The sequence below is a fragment of the Augochlora pura genome, chromosome 3, assembly GCF_028453695.1.
Source record: "Augochlora pura isolate Apur16 chromosome 3, APUR_v2.2.1, whole genome shotgun sequence".
Taxonomy (NCBI): Eukaryota; Metazoa; Arthropoda; class Insecta; order Hymenoptera; family Halictidae; genus Augochlora; species Augochlora pura.
Window position 1 is genome coordinate 9,766,116 of NC_135774.1, and position 16,370 is coordinate 9,782,485.

The following is a 16,370-nucleotide window of genomic DNA, read 5'->3' on the forward strand; positions in this document are numbered from 1 at the left end:
GTAACTTGTATAGTGACTTATAGCGATTTATATCTTGGAATGTCATATGTATCTTTAAATCTTGAAAAGACAAGAGAAATAAATTACAGAGTTGAGCAATTTTATAGTGACTCTATAATTTATCACTTGTTTCTTTAAGATTTTGGCATGTATACATTACATTTCAAGATGAGTCAAAACTTTCGCAAATGCGGCTTACGTCATTATGATCCCAACCCATCCGGATGTCATTTGTAAAAAGATGAAGAAGCAAAGGCCGGAGATGTGAACCTTGGAGAACTTAAGAGTCGACGTTTATCCTATCAGACAGATGGTTGCCAAACACCATTTGCGGTCTCTTAGATAAGTAACTCCGCAACCGTAATAAAAAATATTTATTTGCTTTTAACTTCGACAGGACCAGGGCAGAGTCCCACGGGATTATTTCCGTCGTTGTAAGAAAAAACGCTGGATGTCACAATTTTTAAAAATTCTAGTTTATGCAACCTTTCACTGTCATACTCGCTTATGCAGAGTATAAATATCATACTGGCTCTCTCAGTTTCGTTTCAGTTTTTACATAATTGTTATTAAAAACACTATCGATGCTATCGAGATCCAAAATTTTGTGAATATAATTTGAACATGTTAGAACATTATTTCCTTTACTGGAACACGGAATCTCGCTTCCAAGTATATTGGATTAATTGCACTACAACGCGTAAATGAAGCACGCTTCTCTTCCTATTGTTGTACGTAATAAAAAATTAAATAACTAAACGTTCAGTTTTTTAACTTTTGTCAACAAATAATTGGTATTACGAGGGTTGCCTTTTAAGTTTCGGGATTTGGCAACCCTAGTGTTGCAATCTGGCAACTGACAGCTCTATCGTAAAGTTGGACATTTTTGAGGTTATACGTACTCAGAACGTTTTGACATACGAGCGCTATTTGTGTTGTTTACAGTAACTTAAAACATTCATCAAAAGTGTATAGATCTTCATGGGGGAATATTTTGAAAAACAATAAAGTGATTTTCGATGATTAATATTTGTTTTTGTTCTCTAATCCCGAAATATTAAGGGCAACCCTCGTATAATAAACAACGCTGCGCTTCAAACGTTTCAAAAGAATATCACTTTCGGATCTCATTTGACCCTGTATCCGCCGAGCGTAGAAATATTAGACATCCGTGGGTTAAGGAGAAGCAACAAACGATCTCAGAACTTTAATTGAGAATATGTTGAAAGCGAAACCATGCGACAGACGGCGTTTTTCCTAACAGACGCGGATTTGTGAACTCGTGATCTTGAAGGAGCCGATGCGACCCGAGGATGAGAGTCGAGATGACCGAGACGAGCGGTTTCCCGGACCGATAGGATACCGCGCGGCGGTCGATCGTGCGGCGAACATAGTGGCGTGTCTATACGGTAACAATGCCGTGAGTATTGGCTATACTCGAGATAGCTAGGTAGGAAAAAGAAGAAGGAGAAGAGTAGAAAAAGAAAGGGATGACGGGTGAACGGCCGCTGAATGGCACGACCTTCCGAGGAGGCCGGTCGAGCGGCCGCGGCCGCGGCCGAGCGGGCGAGCGATACGATGCTGCATGTGGCATGTGGCATGCGCACTCCCCCGCGACCAACACGAGCTTCCGCGTTCGAAGAAGCACTCTCGACGCCTGGATGCGCGAACAACCCGGCGAAGAAGAAGAGCTTGCGGTGTTCCGATGGGAACGATAGGAAACGGAGGCGACGTAGTTTTCCAACTCGACGCGACGGGGACTCGGGGAGACCCCGGGTACGCTCGACAAAGGCGTCGCGCGCACGGATTATACTTGTACATTGGCTGTTCTGCTCGTTTCTTCTGCGGACCGAGCGAAATCGAAGGGAAACGTCGCGCGGCGCGGCGCGGACCCGGAGAACTGGATAGATCTCGGCCGGGTTATTGGTGTGTGTACGTTTCTCGGCGATATTAAGTCGATTCGTTACGGCGTTACTCGCAGAGTTATCTGCCGAGAGGGCTGCGCACACCGGTGGAAGATAGTGCGCCGTCAGCGCGCATACCTGTCCGTACAATCCACATAATCTTATTTAAGTACGATTCTAATAATAGTCGGGGCCTGAGTTTTTCCACTCGTCGAGCATTAGCGTGGCGCGGGGGAGGGGCGAACAGGCGTATCCTATTTTCTCTCGTTGTCAATGAAAAATACCTCTCGAGCCGGCAAACCGGCTGTCCGCTCGCCTCGCCTCGCCTCGCCTAGCCTCGCTTCGCGCCGGCGGTGGCGGGCAACGTGAACTCGAACTCGAACTCGAACTCGAACGCGAACGAGAGGAGCTCTCTCGCCGCAGTTGCCGCGGTTGCTGCAGTTGCAGCGGTTGCGAGCGGCTCGCAACGGGGCACAGGAGTGCAGTGACTTTGCACCGTGGCTGCGCCTAACCTCGCAGATCGTCCACTAGTTTTCTCTCTTCTGCTCCTTTCACTATTTACCTCGCTCTTCCTATGCCGCATTCAGATCCACCTACATCATCGCCATTGGCGCCTGTGCGATCCTTCGCGGAGATCCTGTTCGTACGGGCCAAAGCGAAAGCATTGTTGCCACGAGCCCTTAAGGGCAAAGGCGTAGTTCGTGTGTCTGGATCGCAACGAGGTCGGCTTGTTTATGGCACACCGTGGTAACGAGATATATCCTTTCCTAGAGATTAATATCGGCCGGCTGCTCCTTGGGACGTTTCCATCCCCGCGGAAATCACGCTCCGCAGTTTTATAGGCCGCGAACGCGTTCACCCGATTCGCCCGCCTGTTCGCCGATCCCTCGGCGCCAGGGATCCTACAGGTCGAGCCTTGTCCTCGTCACGAGGGCCTCGTTCTGGCGCCACGGCTAGCCCCGGCGACTGCCGTAAACGTTTATTCAATTATTTATTTACGGATAAATAAGTCCCTTAGTACGCGATGGTTAATTACAAATTAATTACGTCCTTTAAAATATTAATTCTTTGCAATCGAGTAGCGACTGTGCAACGCCATTGGAGATGAGTTAGATCATGTTTCAAAATCATTTTCATCCTGCCATATTCTGTTATATTTGAAAGATAGTTGAAAATGAAAGTGTTCTATAGATCAATAAGCTCAACGTCACGCGCTTGAAATAAATCATGTAAAATTGAAATACCGGTCGGAAGAAATGTCATGGTTCCGAAGTTAAGATAGTTTTGAATGTAAAGGGTTAAAGATGTTTCGTCTAGAAGTAGTTCTCTTCATTTCCAATAAATACAGCCACATAGACATTTTTTACCGACAAATTCACTTCCCGCTTTTCTTTTCCCCTATTTCACTTTCCCTTTTCCTTATCTCGGCTCATAATTTCCTCAATTTGTGATTAACATTGCTATTAGAGCTTGTCTAAAGCTATTTTATTAACTCCTTGCACAATAATCTTTTTTTACGACTGCGCCAATTAACTCTTTCTCGTAGCCAATTTCTCGTTTCCATTTTACGACACATTTATTTCCGAACCGATATCATCATTTAGCACCGCTTATAATAATTACAGAACAATTCGATTCGACGGCAAACAGATATTACTGCACTCGCATCCTTTTACTTTTATACAATAACGCGTTCTCGTTAAGCAGTTTTTACAGAAGCTAATATCTCGCAGAACAGATCAATGAATTAATTAATATCTTATTACCATCAGGCAAATTCCTGCTCAAACTATCCATTAAAAGCATCTACTTAGATTTTTTCAATTTGGTCACTTGCACACTCTTGTTCCTAATCGCTTCATTTGCCGTATACTTGGATCGGATGAGAAAGGCAACATCAAGATCGCGGATCCCTCGACTCCGGAGATCCACGATCCAGGTTGAACCGCGTCCTCGCTAGGAGGAGGGCCTCATCCGGGCGTCGCGGTTAGCCGATCGTATAACTGTACGTCCCGGCGACTCGCGAGAATAAGTACTTATCTCGCTGATAAAAATTCTAGTGTCGCGTGGCGGCGATCGTGTGCGGTTTGATTATTCCTCTCGGGTGTTGGTAAGCGCGTTGCGTGCCGGTCGCGATCCTCGCAGGCCGCGTCAACGGGTAATCATTCCTCCATCGACGAATCGCGTCGTCACCGTTGCGACATTCTTCGGATCGGGTGCAACGAACTTGCTGCCACTCCGGCTGAGCGAGCGATTTCCTAGATCTGTCCCGTTCGGCGCGTCGTCTCGCAGGATTCCCCCGATATCTCAATATTATTCCGGTTCTAGCTTGCGTCTAATAATAACGTGGAATGCGTCTAAGTTTGGAGTTTCGCGTTCCTTGATATTCTGCCAAGCGATGCTCGTTGCGCTCTCGCGCGGTCGCGTTCATCCTGTTTCCCCTAACGGTGAAGATGCCGCGGACGCTCGCAATTGTGATCGAGCATCGATACCTCCGCAGGATCCGAATGCTTAGAATAGCCGTGGGCCCGGGCCGGGGCTGCGCACGATTACGTAATCATTTTACCGGTCCTAATTGCGCGTGTAATCGACGGAGATCGTTAGGGAACGATGTTGGACGGCCGTCGTTAGGCCGCAACCACACCTTTCGCAAACCTAGACGAGAGATTATCAGCGGTGGGTGGAGCCGAGCGTATTCGCGCGGCCGCTTTGACCCGCGGTGATCGAAAAGGTGAGCGCACCTTTCCTCGCAAATGGGTCTCCGACCTTGCGCGAGCCTCGATCGTTCGAACCGCGCGCAGTCCCTTCGGCTTCGAAAATCCCGGTGAACCCTTGCATTTAGATTTCTTTCAGAATTGCTTAGCACTGTTTCGTCCTCAACAATTTCCTTGATGCAATAAGAGGATTGCTGATGGTCTTTGTTTACTTTCATTCTTAGATTTTGATGACAGAAAATTCAAATTTTGTTTCGATTTAATAGTGATGTTTTTTTATTAAATTGTCTATTAATAACTTCTAATTTAAGTTAATCTAATTTAGTTAATAATTTCTATTAATTTTAGCCGTATTGATTAAATTATGTACGAAATATTCATCACGAGTTTGACTCGCTTATTATAGTGTAAGGGGTTAAGAGCTTCCTAATAATATGATTCTTTTACAATGTTATAAAAAAAACCATTATTTCAATAAACGAGGATTATTTTTTTATTTAAAATGCTGACTGGGTAAAATCAATACTTGAAAGTGGAAGATAAAATCACTTTTCCTCGACTATAATGGAAATTAATGTAAATAGAAAAATGGTGTGAACGGTGACGCTGTGTCTCTTTTTATAAGGAATATACTCATATGAAGATAAATTTCAAGTATCATCGTTTATTTAAATAATATATTCAATATCATTTGTTATTCGCACATCATCGCAATTTTCCAAGCATTTCTGACGCTCCGACAAAAAATATTCCCAACGAACATTAATCAGCTCTTCTACGAGCTTCGATAAAAGAAATTAAAAAAGAATCTCTCTTTCAATAAAAAATGAAAACCATCAATTCAACGACCTATAGAAAGTAGTCTTTAGACAATGCTAAAATCGTGGTGAACATGTAATTCTTCGATTGGGACCCATTGCGGCGGCGGCGCGCGCGCTTTCATCGCGGACAGCATTGTTCGCGGATCAAAATTTCCCTCGAGATCCACCGCTCCAGTTTCATCGGATTTTTGCCGGTGTCCCCACGGATTCTACTGCTCTCTATTTCTCGCAGCACACATTCCTCGGCTTTAATTCGAAGCTACGGCAATCTCGAAAGCAATCTTTCACGAGGCGAACCGAGCGCGTGCGCGCGCGCGCGCGGCAGGTGTTAGCCAGTTTCTCAACCTCGATGGATTGGCAACCACTTTCGAGTCTCGTATTCCCGAAGAATTTACAGCCGCTTTACGTCAAGGAATGCACGAGTTCTTGTTTTTGCCCAAGTATTTCGTGCTATCTAGTCGAACCCCGCTGAAGTCTGCCCGTAATTGTACGTGTACGTATCGGCGCGTTGATGCTACCATAAATTTGCATTCCCTTCGTGAAAGGTGATACTCTTGAAATGGTAAGTCAGCGACCGATAGAGGGCGGCCCGCGCGAAACTGACGCGATAAATATCGTTATCGAGCCCCTCTAACCTCGGGTATACGCGCGGACGGTCGACTTAATATCCGCGATACCTACGGGAAAATTATGCGATTCTACCGGCAAAAAATACCGCGGTGCCCGGCATCTTCTTTTACGTCGTTACGATTCCAATGGCATAATTATCTTCGCACGGTGGCCGGTCGAGGGGTCGAGAAGCATTTTCTTCTTCAATGGCCGACGCGTCCGTGCATCCTCGGACCATGTATTCTAGGAAATTCAGGATCCAGTGAAGCGAAGATTGCGTGAGAAAACGTGACGTCACACGCAGGCAAAGGACTGTTCAAAACGGATGGTACGGGCAGATTATATCTCGTTGACGAGACTTGTATATTGGAGAAAAGAGAAAAATTCTATAGCAGAATTGAGAATAAAAATATTGAATAATGTTCGGTATTAAGAAATTATAATGAATACATGTATGACACAGTTAACAGCTTTAAAATACGAAGTAGGCTGACAGAAACTATTTTATTTTTGAACCAATAAAATAAAGATAATTTCTCTCTAAACATTGATCTATTTTTATTGTTACTACTTACTCAAGCTAAAATAAATCTCATAAATATTTCAACATGGATCTCAAATAAATTTTTGAAAATTACCTTCTACAAAATATATTACACTGGGCTCATGAGCTTCATAAAAATGTTACAAGTGTTGTTTAAAATAGTGTAAATAATACTTATTATTTTGGACACTTCACGAAGGTTTATGTACCTATACATCCATTTATAGCTCCCACAAATTAACAACGCATTAAACTAGACCATTAAAATTGATTTACTTATTGAAATATCGGTGCATAAATTCTTCCTTCGAAACCGTATAAGTGGTACATCCAAATATATCATACGTGTATGGCTTATACATCTTGGCCACACGCGACACCGCATAGATGGTTTATTTTCGCTTCAGGGAAATTGTCGGTATATATGTATAAGGTTTAAGGGGGTGCATCGGTGCCGATGCGCCAGTCTACCCGAGACATCCTTGAACTTGACGACCGCCGCGCGGGTGAGAGGACGAGCGCGTCCCGCGTTGCCAATATAATATACCCGAACACCGGGGCTCGTAGAAAAGTTGTGCCAGGCATCGTGCCGAAGGATCTACCATGGCCTTGCATTTACTGAAACGCGTCTCATCGTTTAGTACGCGCGTAGCAAGGCAATTTACTACGCACTTTTGAAACAATGTACGTATCTGCTCGAGGCATCGCTATAGCGCTACGGCGAATCCTTAGATACACGAGCGTGGAATCGAAACGGAAGAATCTCTGCCTCCCTCTCCCTCGTTCTCTCTCTCTCTCTCTCTATCATGCTCTCTCTCCTTCTCTCTCTTTCTCCCTGTCTCCGTCGCTCTCATCCTATCGGTGTTGAGCGCAGCGCACGGCTGTCTCTGGTGAACCTAGACCTCGAAGGCATCCTTGAACTTGACGATACCCGAGAGGGCCGAGGAGGCGAGTCATGCGTGCCGCTCAAGCCTCTCGTATCCAGTTATACATATTTCTGTCCCGGGTCTGCCTCGTGGCGTTCATCATCGCGGAACACCGATTCGTAAATAGATATGTTCCTTTCACGACACTGAATTTTGCGCTCTGCCAAGAGCAGCCGGTCGCCCCCGAACACCGTCTTCACTGTCCACGAGCGGAGAGGATAGCGATCCTCTCTAGCGCCCGCTAGAATACCTCCCGCCACGGTCGGCCAGCGAGGATGCTCCTCGGAACAGTTCTCGGCTGATTATCGGAGCTAATCTAGTGGAATGCCGTAACGCCGCGAACAACGTCTCCTCGTCTTGGTGGTCCGGCTCGAACGCCAGCCCTGATTAGCCCAACTTTTATCGAGAAATGACCGACCTTTATACTCGTTAGCGATGCCAGGCTGGTCCAATCAGGCGGCCACTCGGCCGCGGCGAGCCTAACGGCGAGAGTGTTTCTCGTCCGGCTTCATCCTGCTGCGCCGGACACGTACGATCTGTGCACTTTCTGCCATTGTGGCTGCAATTAGAATCCTCACGTTCGAAGTGCATCCTTACCAGCTACCAGTGTTATGTGTACAGTAGTCGAAATTTTCATAATGCTGTTACATAGTTTGCTAAAATTTTATAACAATGGAAATATAGTGCAACGATATTGTTTTAGGATTATTGAAAGAGACCGTGCACATGATTACGTTCATAGATGTTATATTTATCTATAGAAGAAACGAGGATTTATGTTTTTTATCTAAAAGCAAGTGCAAAATTTCCATAGAGCCATACGTTTTTTAAAATGAATAGGGTCGAGGTTAATCAAAATTTTTCTCTGTTTCGTAACCAATATTTACTGTTTCATATAACTCTAATATAATTATTTAAAATTTATTTTTACTTAGTTTATATTTACTATCGCAATAAAATATCATTTTTATTATTTATCTAGAGAATATCTCGAAATAAAGACGATCTGTTTGTATATTAAAATATTTTGCTGGAAACGAGAAATATTTTTAAAAGAGAAAATATTTTGAGACAAGAAGTATGAAGAAACGGGTACTTTGTTATCGAATAAGGGTTAATATCAATATAGATTTAATAAAAGCACATGCACTATAAGAATGACAAAGTACAAAATGCTAAAGTATCACATTTTGCGAGATAATAAAAGGAGTTAGAGTTCGAGGAACCCTCTCATTCGTGCGTAAGAAACTCGGGAGTTCTAGGGTTAAAGAGAATTCTTGGAGAACCAAAAAGCCGAAGGGAATCGGATAGACGCAGCCGCGGAGGCAGGCAGCTTATTGTTCGGTTTAGCACGCGATTCGCTCAGGAATATTCAGTTTCGTCTTCGGCTTTCGATATTCTGTTACAACGTTCAAGACCGGTTGTTCCAGCTTGCATATAACTCTATTAGACGTTCAAACGACTAGACGATTCAGACCCGCGAGAGCTCTTCGATACTATATCGCGCGGGATATACATTTTCAATAAACTTATGCAAACATCCCGGACACTCCGGCTGAGTTATCGTTAATAATTTTCGAGTCGTATTAGGATACCGAGCGTTTTTATCCGGCGCCGGCTAAGTGAAAATAGACTCTCCGTCTTCATCTTCTTCCCGTTCCTGTTCTTATCGGTCTTGTTGGGTCTGCGCGCGGGCGCGCGCGCGCGTCTCGCTGGAAAAACGATAAACGTTAATTAAATCATTCACCGAAGAGGTATAATCGATCTCCGCTTAGGCAATACAAGGCGTCCGATAGAACGCGTACATCGGTTTCGCGTTTATCTCCGATGCCATGAATCTTTAAGCGGAGTGCGCGCCGTCGCCTCCTGATTAATTTAAATCTATCGCCTGCCACTTCGCGTGCTTTCCGTAATCGTATGCGTGAAATAAATTTCTCGCGGAACGAGAAAATCAAACGTTACACGGAGTCGCGAGTCGACCGCGGCCGCGAGGCCCGGATGGGGTACCGCGTATTAAAGCCGCGTATACATACTGCGTCGCGGAGAGCGGCGCCGCCGTCGCGTCGCAGTCCCCGGGCATTTGCGATGCTAATATTGTAAACAAGCCATCCGATGCTAAAAATGAAAAATAATAAGCGCATTGTGGTACCAAGGATTCGTTGTGTAACTTTTCGTATAACCGGGGATCGTTTAACCAGTTATTCCGCTCGCGTCGATCGCGACCAAACTACGCTTCTGAAGGGTAATTATCGTTATGAAACGCCGACGGTCTCTCCTCTCGGCTAGAGATCCCGGCCGTCTTTCCTCAAAATTCCACCAGACCGCGGACTTTCATCTGCTCGCGTAACAGACTATAAAGCATAGGTTTATCGGTAATTTAGCGGAGAGGCGAAAACACCGCTCGCGCGATTCCCGGTCACTGGACGGCTCGGTATCAGGAAGCGGATTTTGATTTCATTTGTATCGATGGAAAATTCGTTATATGCACGATCAACCCTTCTACAATTCTTGTAAATTGTCCATAAGCTTAGAAACGAGAATGGACAATATTTGAGAATAAAATATGTAAGCTACTAAATTTATTTTTACTTGGTGCACAATGTATTTGTAAAATATCTAGTCAACGTGACAGTCGATTAGTATGATTGGAAAGAGTAACTGTGTTCATAGGAATTTTAAGATAGTCAGTGTGGTGTGAAACAAATTGGGAAACTCTGACGATGTCGATTTTCCCATTTTTCTTTTGTAATTTGTAAAAAATTGCCTTTAAAATGTTTAATATGTTTAAAATACTGTATTTATTTTAATAGACTGAAATCATTTTATCCTCTTTTTAAAAATTATTCATTTCAAGAATACAGTTTTATTTCATAAAATAAAACTATACCCTTCTAACAAATAACAATTTCTAATGAAAATTACTTAAATACATTAAAACAAGTACAGTATTTTAAACATATTGGAAATTCTAAAGAAGACAAGATCAATACCCTATCTCGAACTGAACTCGGGGCGGTCGCGTGGGGTGTTTGACACCCAGGCCATTTGTCTTATAAATATCGTTTCTTTATCATTTAGTAAAATGTTGAGCAGTGTCATCTACCTGCCAATAACAGCATTATCTCATAATTAAGAGTGACAGTGTCGTGATTTCGGTTTCACCCCTCTTGGGGTGACCCCACACAAACCTTCATGTAATTTCAATTAACACCCCTGGTCCAGGGTTAATTTCTTGTCTCGACATCGCCCTGGCTTTTCGAGGCAATAACATACAATATCGCCTTAATTCTCGATCCCCATGGACGCCCCAATAATTCCGCGGATCCCCACGACCGCCCCAGTAATTTCGCGGAGGGGCGAAAATACCGGGCGCGATTCTCGGCCAGTGGAGGGTTCCTAGCCGGTCGGAATCAGGAAGCGGATTTCGCCGGAGACGAATAAAAGTGATCGCGTGACCACGAGATACCCGGTTCCCTGCAAACATTTAGCGAAATATACACCTGCGGTTGCGTAATCCGTTCCCCGGTAACGTGGAAAGTGTTGCGTTTCACGACGCGGACGTTTTCCACCGTTATCCTTCCACGGCTATAGATCAGTCGCGCTAATGAGGCCTCTGTAACGGTATGTATTCCTTGCGTCGATGCCGGTGTTGTATTACCGAAGGACAACAATTACTGTCGATCGACCGATTTGTTAGGCAACGCAGTCCGTAAAATACGGCGCATATCGCGGCGAGCGAGGCGCGCGTCTCTGCCGGCTGCAATCTTATCTCGGGCGTAACGTGGACGCGCGAATCGGATCGTCGTAGACGCGTGGGCGTCGCCGCGCCGCGCCGAAGCGAAACAAATCCTCGCCGAATCTTCGTAATCCCCGGCGGCTGGATCGCCGACTAATTCGCCGTGTTACAACACCGCGCGCTTCGACGGGTTGCATCACGACTACCGATATAGGTTGTCAATGAGTTCGAGTGCACGGTACTCTGTGGCTTACCGCACGGCTACCTTCATCAACTTTTTGATGGCTTCACGGGTCCGCTATAATCACAGAGATAATAATAATAACGATAATAGACGCGGCCTGCTCGGGCAATAAACTTTCTGCTCGTTTGTTATTAAGTATACGCGTGTGCGGCCGACAGTTACGCCATGATTTACATGTTATTTTTACGCCGGCTTTAAACGGTCGTTGACTTTACGTAGCTTCAGAAGCGATCCTTTTTACGGCTGAGTAACGAGCAAAAGTCGCGGAGCAGCGAACGTTTATGAATCGAACGTGGAAACGCGCCGGGTCCGAGTACCGCGGCGCGGCGCGGCGGTCTCGATCCTCGGACGATCCGCGGACGATCCTCGGCAGAAGAACGTCGATTTCCGGGATCCAGAACGCGCGGTTTATTTTCTTCTTCTCCCGGGCGCGAATCGGAAACTCGCGGACAACGGTGCTGCTACAGTTTACGTCGCGGCGCGGCGATAAAACGACGCCGAGCTATCGGATCGTTGGATTTACGTCGACGGGGATAACAATATACATATTTCTAATCGCGAAATATTGATCGCGCGATAAACAAGCGTTACGTAAGGCTAGAAAACCCGTTGGCTGGTTCGACGATCGATCCGACCGCCTCGCTACGAGATTCGTAGTTTCACGGATTGGATCGGAGGCGTGTTCGCCGAGGACAACAACGTGTGTACGTACACGGATCCCTGGCTCTAGGCGACCGCTCTTAACGTATACATGTAACAAGGCAGATGAAGACACGCGAGTGCGGTTAGACGGTCGGCTGAAACTCGAGATTCGCGCTTCGTGTTTTCCTGGATTATAAATTATTCCGGTGTCCGCGGAAAAAGAAGCGTGGTTTCTGTAATCGTGCACCACCTTTTAGAAAGCGCATATGTAGATTGCCCGGATCGGCCCGCGTCGCCGGATCTCCGTCCACTGCTCGCCGAACGTTCCGTGATTCGAGTCGCAAATTTTCCGAGACCCGGAGGAACGCGACCTAACCCTTCCTTCCCTTCCCGCCCGGAGGAAACCCCGAACACGGTTCTCGAACCGGTCGTGTTCGTATGAAACGTAACAGTGCACAGCGAGCGTTCCTCGACGACAATGGTCTCGGTCATTTACCATAATGTCACATTGTTCCCGGGCAGCGTGCTCGCGGAACACACCCACGACTCCGTTTCGCTGTACGGTAGAAGACGGATACGGCGAGCAGGCCTCGATGATTATTATAAAATCATTTTCCTTTCTACCGCGCCGTTGCACGAACCTCTCTCGACAAGCAACCGAGCATTGTTGGCCTCCAGTTACGTCCGTCGTTCGCGAAACGGTATACCGCTGTGTACGAGCGCGGCGTGCATTTGCGGCTACGAATCCTAAGGAACGAGGTCAGCTTACCTTTTATCCTCCGCGACGGATCGATTCGACGTCCACTCGACGTCCGCTTCGACGTCCGCTTCGGCGTTCTCTCCGGTGTCCCTATTTCAAGGACGAGCCACCACCGTAACGGTTCAAAAAATCAATTTTTTCCTTATCTTCTTAACGCTTTATAGGTTTTTTTTCCTGAAATATCTACGTGCAAACAACTAGCCATTTCAGGTTGATGGCGTTGTTATCCGTCGTCAATTTTGTTGGCGGTTATCTCAGAGACCTTATACAGGGTATCTCAAAAGTCACTTGTAATGTGGAAATGAAGGGTTCCTGAGGTCGATTGAAGTAACTTCTTCCTTTACAAAAATTACCGAAGAATATTAACCAATAAGAAGCGAGCACGTTTGACGCTAGTCAATGTTTCATTTTTGATATCTCGTTAACACCCCGGAGAAAATTTTTGTAAAAGAGAAAGTTACTCCAAATGACTTGAGGAACACCTCATTTCTCAATTGCAAATGACCTTTGGGACACTGTGTATAATTAAGGCATATACATCATCTCGTGAAAAAAAATCTAAAATTATTTGATATTACCATGTGACCCGAAAGGGCACATGCAGGCATAAGGTTTCAAGTGTGAAGAATGTTGTGTCTAGACTGCGGATTTTTATGCGCAATAGAAATTGTCTGCATGAGTTGCAAGAAATGGAGATGAAATAGCAAGTTCATTCTTTCATTAACCCCTTGTCGTATTTTATCAGGTCTAACTTGTAATGGCGGTTTCTCTGAGAACCTGTTAAATGAGAATGTTATTCCGCTTCTTTAGGTTGCAATGAAATTCTGTACTTTTCTTATCAATTTTTAAATACTTAAGAACATGAAAGAATACAATAAATGCGAATTTTCTTCTTTTACAAAATGTTAGTAATCGAAAAGAAAATAGTATGGCAAGGTTATATGTATCATTTAATAGATTAAAAATAATGGATTGAAACTTTTAAATTCCTTTAATCTCTATAGTATTTCGAATTATAAATACTCAATTTTATCATAAAATGCTTCAAATTCGTAATCTAGTTATATCAAAGCAATATTTCGAAATTCGAACATTTTGCGACTGGAGGATAAAGTTTAATAAATCTCACAGCAAAGTTATCTTTATGTATTTCTCGCATCTACAATCTGCAACCCACCGGCCGCCTAGTTATTTTATAAGAAAATAAAAAAGAACGTGTCCTAGGCTAGAACAACACCCCCTTAATTGTCAAAGGAGATTGCCGAGGCTCCTGCCTGTAGAATAGCCACGTCTATGACCGTTCGAGGCAAATTATACGATCACGCCTCCCTGCGAGTCCGTTGTCTTTCGGACGGATCTTCGTCTTGCTCGTCCGCCTCCTCTTGCTACCGTGGTATCGCGGACACATCCACTGGTAGAATTGCGAGGCGTAAAGATTGCGAGGAGGTAGGAAAGCGCTCGTCGTTAACTCTAACGGTTCACGAGGATCTCGGTAGTCTCGTCTATGATCTTACGGCCGCGATATCCGTTCGTTCTCGACCGTAGGAACGCTTCTGCCTCACCGCCGTTTGACCCTGCGAGAGCCTGTGCGCGGAGCGTCGAGCAGCAATCTCCGCGGATCGATACCATTTTCATCGGTCCGAATGAATTTGTGTGTTTCTAGCGGATGCGAGATGCTTCCGAGCGAGTCACTAGCGATAGCCGGATGGGATCGTGTGCCGGCGCGAGTTTCCTAATAGAAAATCAATCGTTTTATCCGAGACCCCGGCACCGGGCCCGACACGTCTATTGCTCCACGGGCCTTATCACGCCGCTGCCGCCGCGTCGGGAGACTTCGCCGCTGCGCAGCGGGCCCCCTTTTTCTCCGCGAGTGTTTTTCCCCTCGTGCGGTTCTCCGGCGTTTTACATGGTATTATGGTCCGTAATCAGAGTCGTGACTACCGTTCGTTCGCACGATGGAGCCACTCGGGGGATTTCGTTCGAGGCTGTTATGGATGGAGCGAGGCTTAACTCGCGATCAACCATTAACCAAGATCATAGGTTAGTTGGGGTCGATACTCGTTTAACGCTTTTACCTCTTGGCTAGATGCGTTAACGGATACCTAACCCATCAGTCCGCGTTGGAAAGCGTTTCTACGTCGTGACCGTCTCCGCACATTTCCACGGTGTATTTTCCCGCGAACTTTCTTCCCTCGCCGGCTACCAAAATAAACCAGTGGCTGCCGAGACGCGAACGCGGCTCTCGCGGAGGTGAAGCCGCGGTAGTTCTGGGGATGCACGGGTGCTTGACTTTTCGAGTTTGCATGGGGTCGCGATTTTCTCGGGGTTCTGGTCGGGTACTCGAATTTCAGATCGGCCTCTGAACATTTTCGGGTACTTGACATCTTAAAAACGTGTTGGGGTATGGTCGTAAATTGGGGAACTCTTTTGCTATATTGACACACATGAGAAAGTACCGACAAAGGCAGGCATATGTACAGTAGTCTATAAAAATGTTCACTCTCATTTTAAAATGCAATAGCTTTGTTTAAAATTACACTAAATAACTTGAATTTTATTAGATGATAGATGGATTAGTCTACTAGACAATTACTAAACTATTTCGTTATCAATAATTTTGCTTCGACTACGAGCAACAAACAAAATAAAGAACTCTCGTCTTTAACTATTTTATCTGACCTCGTAATGACAATTTAAAAAATGCACTCCGAAGATTTCAAAAATCTGTATGCATGCTGAAAATTTCATCGAAATCGATTGATGCTGTTACAGCAAATTATATATATTTGTAACAAAAGTCGCAGTTTTGACACTATTAAACTAAAAACTGTAAGGTATCTCACGATATTTTTGTAAAAGTTATTGCATTTTGAAAGGTGTAGGAATATTTTCACGGGCCACTGTATATTCTCACGATCGTCAATGTCATCGTAACTACGGCCCATTAATGTCCTCACTGAACATACGCTCTGTAGAGTTCAGAAGGATCATTACTGACCTATGTTTTATATGCACGAGTTGTATGTGGTACGACCAACAACCCTAGGCGTCACTCGACTTGTCAACTTCAATAACCCTCCTCGTTTTGCCAGATGAGCACTGCCCCTCAGGACCTCATTCTACTCATCGAGATTCAGTGCGATTGACCCTTTTTACTAAACATCTCAACTTGTCAATAATAGCAGCGATAAAATAGACATATTTGCTGCCAATATCACAAAGCAAAACAAGTTCGCATAAACTACTAACCTAATGCATTGATTAGCTGATCATCTGTTAGTTTTAATACGATTTCTGTTTTATGTTGTAAAAATAGTATTTACCGGTCCAAATAAATGAATTAAATTATACAAGGCACAACTTGCGTATATTCTGCAACTTCCAAAATATGTATTGGTTAACAAATTTTTCAATACAAAAGGGATATAGTATGTAGTGCATTTTTTTTTTATAGATGGAGCCTTCTCGGA